Raw genomic sequence first — 13261 nt, forward strand, 5'->3', positions numbered from 1 at the left:
TTACTCAGTGCTCATCATGACAAATGTACTCTTAATCTCCTTCACCTATTTTACCCACCCTCCACCCACCTCCTCTCTGGCAACCACCAGTTTGTTCCCTACATTTAGAAATCTTGTTTTTTTGTTTACCTCTTTTTTTATTCTTTGTTTTGTTTCTTTAAAATGTCTTTCTTGTGTTTTTTAGACAGAGAGAGAGATTATGAAGTGGGGAAGACAGGGAGAGGGAGAGAGGGGGAGGGGGGAACAGAGAGAGAAAATGGGATAGAGAGAGAGAGATAGAGAGAGAGAGAGAGTCTTAAGCAGGCTCTGAGCTCAGCACAGAGGACCTCAGGGCTCGATACCACAACCCTGGGATCAGGATCTGAGCCAAAATGAAGAGTGAGACGTTCAACTGACTGAGCCACCCAGGTGCCCTTCGCTTGTTTTGTTTCTTAAATTCCACGTATAATACAGCAGTTCTTGATGTTGATCAGAAGACCAACTGTTCACTAAACTTGCTTTGGGTTCCTTCTTCTAGTCAGCTTTGTGTTTTCCCTTGTGCTGACAAAAATAGTTCATCACCTTTTCAAAGGAAGAGATTGAGCATTTGTTCCAGAATTACTAGCAGGAGTCTTGAGATTCACTCTGATTTGTCTGGCCAGGGAGATAAAGTCCAGTGATTGGCTCAGCTTTAGGACTCTGCCCAGGAGTAGGATACAAGACCACTCTTTGCAAACCTTCAGTATCTCTACTCTTTCATTTCCCTTCCATTTCTCCTCCACAACATTCCTTCTAAGGAAACCTTTTCTTGCCTGGGTTTGGGAAATGAAGAAAGGGACCCCTCTCTCTTCAAACTCTCAAATATTTTATCTGTGTCTAGAGTTCTTTACAGATTTCCAAAAATTTAGGTCTTGGGAACCAAAGCCAGAAAATTCTCTTTGTTTCTAGATCTTACCCCAGCATATTCCTCCTTGGTGACAATGATCACCTGATTTAATTTTTCCTTTCCTAAAGTCAAGGAGTTAGAAAGTCTTGCAATTATTTAAGTCAAACGCATTTGTCCGTGGAGACAAGATACACTACACACATAATACTTATTTCAGTAATGATCAGCATTTTCATCTTTATGTGATTTTTCTTACAGCAGTCTCAGTATTAGCAATAAACTCTTAAGTACCACTTTGCTGATACTGTTGAACAAATAAAAAAGGACATTTCTAATCCCCAGCCAACAGGTACAAGGACTTGAGCATGCACAAAATCTTGATACACTCCTCAAGGAGTCCTTGTGGGAGCCCCACTAACTCTTGGTTCGGATTCCTATTAGCTAGTATGGCTGAATCTAGATATTATAGTTTTTATAAACTGTTTGGGATTTGATAGCTGAACCCAACAACCTTTGTTTGGGATTCTCCCTTTGTTCTTGTAGTTAAAAAAGAAAACCAGTAACAACAGCAAATGACTGAGAGATTAAAAAGGACATATTTTTCAATTCTTGGTCAGTGGAACCAGAACTATATTTAGTTGCTTATCTTGAGATATTTTGGCTATTGTTTGTCCAAAGACAACACTGCTTCAGCAGATCTATGTGTAACCATCAAACACATCTACACACAGAAAGACAAATAAGCAAAACTTCCTGGCATCTAAAATGGCTCATTTTTCTTCCCCAAATTTGAAAGACTGGCAACATCATAATTTATGTACGGCACTTAGCATATACTCAAGACGTGGTACCATCCTTTTGAGTATTAGTATGTGAAGAAAGCTGTATATTCTTCCTAAACTCCTGGTCTGGGCCTTCAAATCTATTTCTCAATACAGCCCCAGTGGGTGGTGGTAAGAATTTGTAGTGGAGGCCCTAACTGCAATTGGATACAAGGGGCTTTTCAGTGCTGCAAATAGGAGAACTGTGTTTGCCAGATCATTTTAAACACTGTTCTATGCTGCTCAAGCTGTATTATCTATGTGTTAATGTTGGTTTTGGCTGCAATTTAAAGGTAGGGCCCCTTATTCAAAATCACCATATTCAAGAAGTTTAATAAATGATAAACCAAAGGAAAATATATAAAACTTTGAAAAATAAGTAATCTGATAGCTCTAACTATAGTCCTCAAGCATCCTTGAAGATGATGAACCATCCCTAGAAGTTACCAAATCTTAGATGGGAAGTCGGGTCCAGGCATATAAGTGAATATGTGGACAACCCACAAAGGTAACAAAGGTAACAAAGATTACATTCATCTTCTGTACACAGAACCCTTTTAACCAAGCTTTTTTCTTTAAGAGTTTGCCTATAGCAGTGGTTGGCACAAAATGGATACTTAATATATATGTGTTGAGTGAATAAATAAGTGAATTTTGCTCTGTTCTCACCTTCCAATCACCTTCAGCCCAAGCAATGGCCTTCAACATTACAGATTTTCAGACAGATATGCAAAGATCCTAAAATGAAAACAGATGTCCACTAAGTCACATGCTAAAAGAATCCATCTTTTCACCCATAACACATTAACCCAGAAGAGATTAAGTACAAACATGCTGCCAAAACCAGTCCCAATCTATTTATCAATTTAGAATAGTTAAAAGTTAAGTGTAAAAATGGGAGTCATGGGGGGGGGGGGGGAATGCAACATGAATGTCTCATGTTTTTTCATTAGATTTTCCAACCTGGGACAGTCAAATACAAATTACAAATAGGAGAAAACAAGTCGTGAGCAGACCAAAAAGTTACTCCAACCTCATCCATCAATCTACTGCTGTAAACCCCTGGAATAGAAAGACAAGCCCAATCCTCCTTAGCCTACCAGGCTGCATTCATCTGCCCCAAGTCTAAGGGTCTGCACTCTGGCCTCTCCCTAAGACTTGTACCCTAGCCCTACAGCCACCAGAGACATGATAAAACTGTAGACCAACAGTTGAGTATATGAGTAAAATATTAAGTGGTCCAACAAAATAAACCATTTTCCCAAGGAGTGCATTAAACCAACTGTATATTTCACAAATCAGCTTTTCTAATAGGGTTCAGTAGTTATAAATTCACCAAAACAACAGACTTAATAACAGGAACAAAGGAAGAACAAGAAACAGGAAGGAAGAAAGGAAGGGAGGGAAAGACAGAATGAGGGAGAGGGGAAAGAATTTAATTTTTGTTTTCTTTTCCAGTTTAAAAACATCATAGGTGATAACCATTCACCCCTTTCTAAGAGGCTGAGTAATGTAAATAACCCTTGAATTCTAAGTTATAATTTGGAAATAAAGAAACCTTCATTTCTTAAAAACTAAGTAAACAGATCCCTCAAAGTAAACCAAATCGTGAGCTGAATTATTCACAAAACTCAAATGGACTGTTTATTTTTATATAAACAGTTTTTAATTTCATTTTCAACTCATCTCATTTATGTCCCCTAAAATCCCTCTTCCTTGATAATAATCATTACTTGGCTAGGTTGTAGCCTTGTGAAAACATTACCAGCCAATTTATCTGCTGATGGGAAATTGGGGGCATTATTGCCTTATGAGATTTCAAGGAAATAAGTAGACTAACTTTCGAAGCCTTTCCTTATGTTTCCTTTCAGAATAGTACTAACTGTAGAATAAATGCATTAAAAAGAAAAAAAAGAAAGAAAGAAGGAAAGAAAGAAAGAAAGAAAGAAAGAAAGAAAGAAAGAAAGAAAAGAATTTTTCCACCTCTTCTTTATTTATTCAAATATAGCTTGAATTCAACAGGCTCCATTTGAAAAATCATTGATTCCCTGGATTGAAGAGATTATTGCCTATGGGACTTTTAATTTCTCTTTGAAGGAAAAAAAAAGATACTTTGATTCAAAGTATTTAAAGTATTTAAAGTATTTAAATTTAAAGTATTAAAATTTAAAATTAAATTTAAAGTATTAAAATTTAAAGTATTAAAATCAACTTATCTGATTTTAATACTTTATTTTTTAGGAGCAGTTTTAGGTTCACAGCAAAATTAAGAGAAAAGGACAGGACCCCTGTCCTCTCACACACATATCCTCTCCCATTGTCAACATCCGCACCAGAATAAGACATTTGTTACAATTGATGAACCAACACTGACACATCATAATCTCCCAACTCCTATTTTCTCCTAGTCTGTGGCTTGTCTTCTCATTCTCTTGACATTGTTTTCCACAAAGCAGAAGATTATTTTTTTGTTTTTAGTCAGGTCTAGCCTATCAATTGTTTCTTTCATGGATCAAGCCTTTGGTGTTGTATCTAAAAAGTCATCAGCATACCCAAGGCCATCTAGGTTTTCTCTTCTATTATCTTTTAGGAGTTTTATAGTTTGCATTTTACATTTAGTTCTGTGATCCATTCTGAATTAATGTTGATGAAGTTTCATGTCTATTTTTTTTTTTTTTTTTTGCATGTGGATGTTTAGTCCAGCACCATTTGTTGAAAAGACCATCTTCCAAATGTTACAATCCACATGACCTACTCATTTCAGCCACCCTTTGTCACTCTCAAACAAGCTTTACTGAGGGTGGGCCTGCACTATATGAACACGACAGGGGCAAACAGACCAACCTACATAAAATCTCACTCTTGTCTTTCCAAGCATGCTTATATTCATCCTTTTCTTTCCTTCCTATATTCTTTATTTAAATTTTCCCATTATTTATTTATATTTTTAAGCTTCTTCAGATTCTTATTAAATCAACACCAAACCAACCAACCTACAAGATATTTAGGTTTCTTTTTTTTTTTTTTTTAACTTTTTAATGTTTACTTTTGAGAGAAACAGAGACAGAGTGTGAGCAGGGGTGAGGTAGAGAGAGAGGGAGGTACAGAATCTGAATCAGGCTCCAGGCTCTGAGCTGTCAGCACAGAGCCTGACGCAGGGCTCGAACTCACGAGCTGTGAGATTATGACCTGAGCCAAAGTCGGACCCTCAACCAACTGAGCCACCCAGGTGCCCCAAGATATTTAGGTTTCTTATAGCTCAAAAGACATGTTTATTTTTTTTTAATATTTATTTATTATTGAGAGATGGAGAGACACAGAGCATGAGCAGGGGAGGGGTAGAGAGAGGGAGAGACACAGAATCCAAAGCAGGCTCCAGGCTCTGAGCTGTCAGCACAGAGCCCGACGCGGGGCTCGAACTCACAAACTGAAAGATCATGACCTGAGCCGCAGTCGGTTGCTTAACCAACTGAGCCACCCAGGCGCCCCTCAAAAGACTTGTTTAAAGACTAATTTTCTGAAGGTATAATCCTCATCAGCCCTATTAGGAGTTGCACATGCTTAAGGTAGGAATGAAACATTTTACATCTTTAGCTCATTTCACTTTCCTTTGAGGGATGGCACTGTGGGTGTGGCTGTCACCCATGATTCATTACCACTTTTTAAGACTGTGTTTGTTTTGGGGGCACCTGGGTGACTCAGTTGCTCTTGGTTTTGTGTCAGGTCATGATCTCACAGTTCATGGGTTTGAGTCCCATGTCAGACTTCACGCTGACAGTGTGGAGTCTGCTTGGAGTTCTCTCTCCCCACCCTCTCTCTCTCTTACTCTGCCCCTCCCTTGCTCACTCTCTCTCTCAAAAAAAAAAAAAAAAAAAAAAAAGACCGTGTTTGTTTTGTAAAAACAATGCAGTTTTCAGAGCCTTCTCTCAGCCTTCTGAATTCTCCCATATTTATCCAAAGTGACCTGGTTTGAGGTTATAATTTAGAATGATACTATAAGTTTATATCTTGTCTTTGCTCTTGGGTTAGCCCTATTTGAGCTCATCTAGAAGCTGGTTTATTATCTCATGCAATCTATTCTCCACATATGACCTTGTTGGGTTTGTTCCGTCCCTGCAGCCCTGATAAACTTCACCAAAATTGACTGCACTTTAGTTGTGGCCTCACATTTGGGTTGATGAAACAACTCAAAAACCCTCAGTGTGGCATCTTGGAGTTGATCTGAGTTTCCAAATCACCTAGGAGATAGGAAATTGCCCCTACTTGGCATATTTGTATTTGGCATTGAATTTGATGACACATTTACCATACTCTCAGAGGACATTCTTCAATGTTTAATCATTTTACAAATCCTTTGGTCTTCAACACATTGCTGACAAGAGTGTTACTTATGTAGTAGATTAAGTAATAGCTTTCAGCAGTCTCAACCAGTCTAAAGAAGGCTGCTACACAACCTCTTTTTGTTTTTCCAGTTTATGTTCATAACACTGTATCAATTTTCTAAAAATTAGCCCTTTGTGCTTTGGGGTTTTTTCCCACTCCCCTTCACCCATTTTGCCCATCCTCCCACCCCCTTCCCATCTGTCAACCATGAGTTTACTCTCTGTATTTATGGATCTGTTTCTGCTTTGTTTGTTCATTTGCTTTATTGTTTAGGATCCACAAAGTGAAATCATATGACATTTGTCTTCCTCTGAGTTATTTCACCCAGCATAATACCTTCTATGGTCCATCCATATTGTCACAACCTTTCTGTTTCATATCAGCAGTACTGGCATGGTATACATTAATAACAATTAATGGATTAATGTTATTAAAAGTTGCATTTATTTTTTAATTACCACCTTTATTGTTGCCAAAAAAATAATTTCTGAACTTAACAATCATGCTCTTGGGAGAGCAACACCCACTTGTTTGCATATTACCTCATACTGATATTCCAAAGATAAAATAAACTCATAAAGTGAAGCACCTAGAATAGTATATGATCTAGAGTAAATTTCCAGGAATGTTAGCTATTATATGCATTTTAAAATACTTTGTTGCTTCCTCGATTTTTAGTTTGGTTTGCTCTTTTCAGAGTATTGACTGGTTGAAGTAATCACACCAAAATCATGCTCCACTGACCCTCAAGAAAACATAGAGAAAACATCAACTAATAGTACCTGAAGGCAGCCTAACAAAGTTATCCTCAACTGTACCTTGGGAAAATACATTGACAACCACGCCTAGCTGAGCCTTGGAGAAACATACCTAAGCCTTTTTTATGGAGAGGTATCTTATTTTGGGGGTGCTTCAAACTCTGAGTCATAAGAGAATTCCTTAAAGCAATGACATATTTTGTTTAGTTGAATCTGGAAAGACTGGGACTTGTCTAAAATACCTGACAGAAATATTTAATAAATACTCATCAACAATCACTTCTTGAAACAGGAAATTCATTTTTAAAAAGTTTTTTATTGCATACCTGCTCTGTGCTAAGTTGCGGTGGAACCCAGGAGAATAATATGACATTGTTTCTGATTTTAAGAGTTTCAGTGTTTTTGGAGATGCATTTTTTTCAAAAGACAAATGGCAGAAACATGGAGTAGGATAAGCGCTGTTGAGTGTTTATAAGAAAGGAGCTCAATTTTCACTGAAATGTTTGAGGGAGCTTTACAAAAGGAGATGCACATCAGATCATAGAGCCCAACAAAAGAGCACTGCTTATCTTCCAGGTCTGAAGAGGTTAGTATGGTAGGGATCATTTCTCAAAGCAGGTATTTGTGATAGGCATTGTTTAAATTGTGCAGACTGGCATGCAAGTTACGTATATGAGTTTCCTTTGGATTCAATTCAATCAACAAATATTTATTGAGCATCTAATATGTGTCTAGCAAGGACTCATCATAGGGAGCTTGTGGTTTGCTCAGACCTGTATAGTTGAAAACTTCATGTGGGGTGAGGGATCCACCTAATGCATGGCAACTTCATATCCCCATATTCATATACCAGAATGCCCTAGCACATGAAGATGTAAAATTACATGATTATGATGACAATTCTTACACAAATACCCTTGTCTAATTGTTCACTTTAAATCATCATGGGTGAGTTTTATGTTTTATGTTTTTTTCACTTTCAATGTCCTTTATTATTATAATGAATATTTTCTACAAAGATTCCTACTGAGTAGATCAAAATCTTCAAGATAAAAAGCTTCTGCACTGCAAAGGAAACAATCAACAAAACCAAAAGGCAACTGCTGGAATGGGATAAGGTATTTGCAAGTGACATATCATATAAAGAGTCAGTATCCAAAATCTATAAAGAATTTGCCAAACTCAACACTTGAAAAACAAACAATCCAGTGAAGAAATGGGCAGAAGACATGAATAGACACTTTTCCAAAATCCTATCAGTTTAAAACAGCCACAAATATAGGCCTATTGGGGCTTTCATACCTCATGTTCAAAGCAGCAACTTTGAAATGGAAATTCTAAAATCACATAATCATATAATTCTCTCCTAAGAGTATAAACTTCCATCTTTGGCAAGATATCTAAAATAAGCAGGGAATTTCTTTAATGTCAGTGGCCAGTAAACTACTTACCTCCAGAAAGGTATTTTAAATCTTCATAAGTTAAAAGAAAGAAAGAAGGAAGGACAGAAGGAAAGAAAGAAGGAAGGAAAGTAAGGGAGGTAGACATATTAGATTAAAAAGAGAAAACTAGCCTACTGTTCCCCTACTTTTCATTCAGAAATACTGACACTTCCATTCAAGCCAGAAGAAAGGGCATGTGACACGTCCCCAGAGTGAGCACCATGGACCAGAAACACCCCAGCAGCAGAGGGAAACTTGTTAGGAATGCAGAACTTCAGGCCCTGCCTCAGACTAACTGAAGTAGAATTTTCTGAATCTGCTTTCAACAAGATTGCCAGGTGATAGATATGCATATGATTCATTGAGAAGTACTTCTTTATGGAACATTAAAATATTTCTGAATTAACTTGAAAATATGGTGCCAGTTAACTCAGCCCTGTGTCCTCAGTTCTTTTCACAGCTAACCACATGTAAATTGGTCCTGCAAAATAGACAGGAATAGTACTTTCATGTTGAAACAACAAAGGATTCTTAACAGGTGCTGACATTCCCTCTTATTCAAATAAATATTGAAGATGCACTTTTAAAATATCAGTTTAAAGAGATGACAAATTGCTTTCTTACCTAGGTAACCTACATGACCATATAGTTGGCTTTCCCATCAATTGTTTCTTTTTTTTTTTTAAGTTTCTTTATTTATTTTGAGGGAGTGCATGCATGTGAGTAGGGGAGGGCTGAGAGGGAGGGAGAGAGAGAATCCCAAGCAGGCTCTGTGCTGTCAGATCTCACAAGATCATGACCTGGGCTGAGTCCAACACTTAACCGACTGAGCCACCCAGATGCCCCTCAACTGTTTCATTTTTAAAATTAAAGCCTGAGATATAAATGAAACCTAATAAATACAATAATCAATCAACTACATCATGATGAAAGGAGAACTGGAAAGACTGAGGAAGAAAGAAATACCAAGGAGGTTGAGAGAAATGGAGGGAGCAGCAGAGTCAAAGCCAGCAAGTTTCCTGGAACCCCTGCTTCCTTTCTTCTCAGGTGTTCCTCTCAGACAACCTGCCCCCATGCTTCAGGATGATGGAGCAGAGCTGGATGCAGGACTCTAAGCCAGGTATGCTCATTTACAAGACACTCTCTAGGGCAAATGAAATTAAGTCCTTTATTATTATAACTGGAGGCATCCAGCCTCTAATTGATGTTAAAGCTTTAAAAAACCTAGAAGTGCCTCTTTTAGTTTGGAAAGATTAATGACAAAAAAGAAGTCAAAGATCTAGCTTACAGTTGTTGTCTTTTTGCAGTTATTAGCACTAACAATTCCCTATGAGAAAGGCGCAAACCACTACTTGAATATGGGATTCACCTCTTGTGTAAAAGCAAGTTTATAAAAATTCAAATCCAATATCACTTGCTGACTCAGCCACTATGATGAAGGCTGGGGAGTTTAATATAAATAAACAACAACCATATAAATCATCAAGAAAGAAAGTATAAAAAGAGCCCTAAAAATAGTGATGTCTTGATAAATGTTTAACGACTGGATGTCTGTAAGGAAAAGCCCTAAATGTATCATTTGCCAATTTCTACGACATAAACATTCCCAACAAGGTGGGTTTTAAGCTACCATTGTGATGTCACGGAACACAGAATTCAGGAAGAGACTCACACAATTAATTGGTTCTCAGAAACCCATAAAAGATGCTCTGGTACACTCCTCAAAATAACTAAATGTGTGGTTTCTCTACTCATCGATGATAAGCAATATTTGATCTCTGGTCTACAGATGTATTTATTTATACCAGGAAAAGTCTGGTGGCTCTACTGTTAATCAAAGGTGGCCAGGGGTAAAGTTTAAACTTCAGAAGACCAAGAACATGAATTTTGAAGTCTAGCTTCCCATTTTAGTTTCAGCATATCCGAAAAGGCCTTCAAAAGCCTGCACTTTTATGATATCCTCCTGCATATCAATCACTCCCAAGCTGATGTTTTTAATACCTGTTAAAGATGGGGAAGTACTTTGCATGGCTTATGTTTTGCTTTCTTGAATCTCTTCCCCTGAGTTCCTGTCACTATATTGGATGTAATCATGAATTCTGAGGATAGACATGAAGCAATGGCCATGAATATCTACATTTTGGGGTACTTCATCATAACTTTTGACAGTAATATTCCTCAGGATCAGCAGATAGATTGAAGTTGAGGTAGTTGCCTCAAAAATAATTTTAAAGTCGACATTTATAGCATATATAAAGCAGGTGTATAAAGTTATTTGTCATAGACTATATTTTAATCCTGTAATAGAAAATAATGTCACTTATAAGTAAAGTTTAAAACACAAGAAACCACAAAGCCTTATTGCTATACATTGAATTCAACTCATTAGACAAAATCTATTACGCATTTTCTGTAGTATACATGAAGAGGAGATTTCTCATTGGAAAGAGTATCTCAGTAACATTTACTTACCCAGTATCTCCCCATCTTTCACAGAAATATTAACGATAACAGATAAAGAAGACAATTCACAAGGCCACTAAAAACTGTCTGTCATGTAACCTAATGCCACAATCTGAGATAAACTAGTAAAGTTATAAGAAATATGCACATGGATTTAGCATATTGACCCAAGCATCAGCTCGTGGCATTAATCAGCTTTGCTCTATAAAAAAAGGACCACATGAAATAAGTAGGAAAAATCTACTATAACCCTTGCCACATAATGTGTTTCTTAGACAAACATGTAGGGCCTGCTCCGAGAAATCATCCCTCTATATAGTACCTTGGAAAGTGGCAATCTCTGAACTTCTGAAACTACTTTCTGCCTCCACTGGTATTGTGCTACATCCAGGCAGAGTCTATAAATCCTAGTGAATAACTAGGCAGAATATAGATGGGGGGATTAAGAGTAGGCACAATTAGAAATGGCATAGAGCATCCTAAGAAATTTAATGATGTTTTCAATGTCCCTGAATATTAGGCAATGAAAGAGAAGCTTTCACTGGGTTCATGCCTGCTAGAAAATGGAAATTTATCTAAGACCTGGGTACACGAATCTCCCCTCTTCCAACAAGGGAACTGAGGAAGAGATTTGATCTCTGCCCAAATAGAGACAACAACATAGGCCAAAGTAATCACCCTATTTGTTGATAAACACTAAGTCTACATAGATGTTATCTTTAGCAAGGACAAGTAGAGAGGAAATGTCAATATGAAACAAAATAAATATAAAACTACAGAACAAGAGGGAAAAGTAGCATCCAGAAGACCCAGAGAGGGGCATAGCTCTATAATATCTTTAAGTATAGGATCTACAAGAAAATTTCAGGGGCACTTGGGTGGCTCAGTCGGTTAAGCATCTGACTTCAGCTCAGGTCATGATCTCAGAGTTCGTGAGTTCAAGCCCCACATTGGCCTCTCTGCTGTCAGCACAGAACCCGCTTCAGATCCTCTGTCCTGCCCTCCTCTCTCTGCCCCTGCCCTGCTCTCATTCTCCCTCCCTCCCTTTCTCTCTCTCTCAAAAATAAATAAACACTTAAAAAGAAGAAAACTTCAGAAAATTTCAGGAAAGTATAAAAGATATGTCATACATAAAACAAAACAAGTCATCTTAAAAGCTGAGATGAGAAGAAAGGGGAAAATGGGTAAGATAAGAACAAAGTGGGAAAACACAATAGCAGAATTTAAGACCACACCGAAGTAGAGAGCAGAACTGATGCTGCAGAAAACTGAAGGAGCAATCTGGGTAACAAACTTGAAAAGCCTTTTTAGAATGCAGGGAATAAGGATAAATACATGTAAGTAATGAGAGAGGTACTGATACAGAAGAAGAGAACAGAGAAAGAATATTCAGACATTTAGTGATGTTTTGTGATTTTAAAAGAGAGACCAGAAGGGCACCTGGGTGGCTCAGTCAGTTGAGCATCTGACTTAGGCTCAGGTTACAATCTCACTGTTTGTGAGTTCAAGCCTCACATCAGGCTTACTGCTGTCAGCACAGAGCTCGCTTTGGATCCTCTGCCTTGCCATCTGTCTGCCCCTCCCCTGCTCTCACTCTCTCTCTCAAAAATCAACAAACATTAAAGAGAGAGAGAGACCAGAACAAATTAAACTTCATGAAAAAGAAATCAGAGTAAATTGAAAATGAAGAAATAACTGAACTATATTTTGATCAAATCATTGAGCTGAGGAAAGCTGAGCATATATTTTTTAAAGGGTTTCTAAGTCCGGGAAAAATGAGTTAAAGAAACACAACTTCTTGTTTCTTGGGTTGTTGATTTTAGCCATTCTGACAGGTGTGAGGTGATATTTCCTTGTGGTTTTGATTTGCACTTCTCTGATGATGAGTGATGTTGAGCATCTTTTTACATGTCTGTAGGCCATCTGTACATCTTCTTTGAAAAAATGTCTATTCAAGTCTTCTGCCCATTTTTAAATTCGATTATTCATTTTGGGAACATTGAGTTTAATAGGTCTTTATATATTTTGTATACTAACCCTTTATCAGATATGTCATTTGCAAATATCTTCTCCCATTCCATAGGTTGCCTTTTAGTTTTGTTTATTGTTTCCTTTGCTCTGCAGAAGGTTTTTATTTTGATGTTTTCCCAATAGTTTATTTTTGCTTTTGTTTCCTTGCCTCAGGAGACATCTCTAGAAAGAAGTTGTTATGGCCAAGGTCAAAGAGGTTACTTCCTGTGTTCTTCTCTAAGATGTTTATGGTTTCATGACTCACATTTAGGTCTTTAATCCATTTTTTGATTAAATCCATTTATTTTTGTGTAATGGTTGCTAAGGTTCACCCAAACAAAAGATTGTAAAGCCTATGAAGGTTTCTGCATCCCAGGTTAGTGGAAAATGCTAACTTGGTGGATCAGATTTTCAAATAAACATCTAACTATAACTAACAGAAAGAAAGAAAGAAAGAAAGAAAGAAAGAAAGAAAGAAAGAAAGAAAGAGAGAGAAAAAAAGTTTTAAAAATCTTTTAA

At 37.3% G+C, this 13261-nt stretch overlaps 1 protein-coding gene across 3 annotated transcripts in view; it reads right to left on the reverse strand.

The window, feature by feature from the left end:
• Positions 1-13261, reverse strand: part of PLPPR1 (phospholipid phosphatase related 1) — a 590773-nt gene that overhangs the window by 350894 nt on the left and 226618 nt on the right. For 2 of the 3 annotated variants that reach the window (XM_053204867.1, XM_053204866.1), the window contains one exon: positions 2356-2424. The exons of the other annotated variant lie outside the window; for it this stretch is intronic. The gene's annotated coding sequence lies outside the window, so the exon portion shown is untranslated. The remainder of the gene's footprint in view (positions 1-2355; positions 2425-13261) is intronic. 3 annotated transcript variants of the gene reach the window in all.

Source organism: Acinonyx jubatus, chromosome D4 (genome assembly GCF_027475565.1).
Source record: "Acinonyx jubatus isolate Ajub_Pintada_27869175 chromosome D4, VMU_Ajub_asm_v1.0, whole genome shotgun sequence".
NCBI classification, from domain to species: domain Eukaryota; kingdom Metazoa; phylum Chordata; class Mammalia; order Carnivora; family Felidae; genus Acinonyx; species Acinonyx jubatus.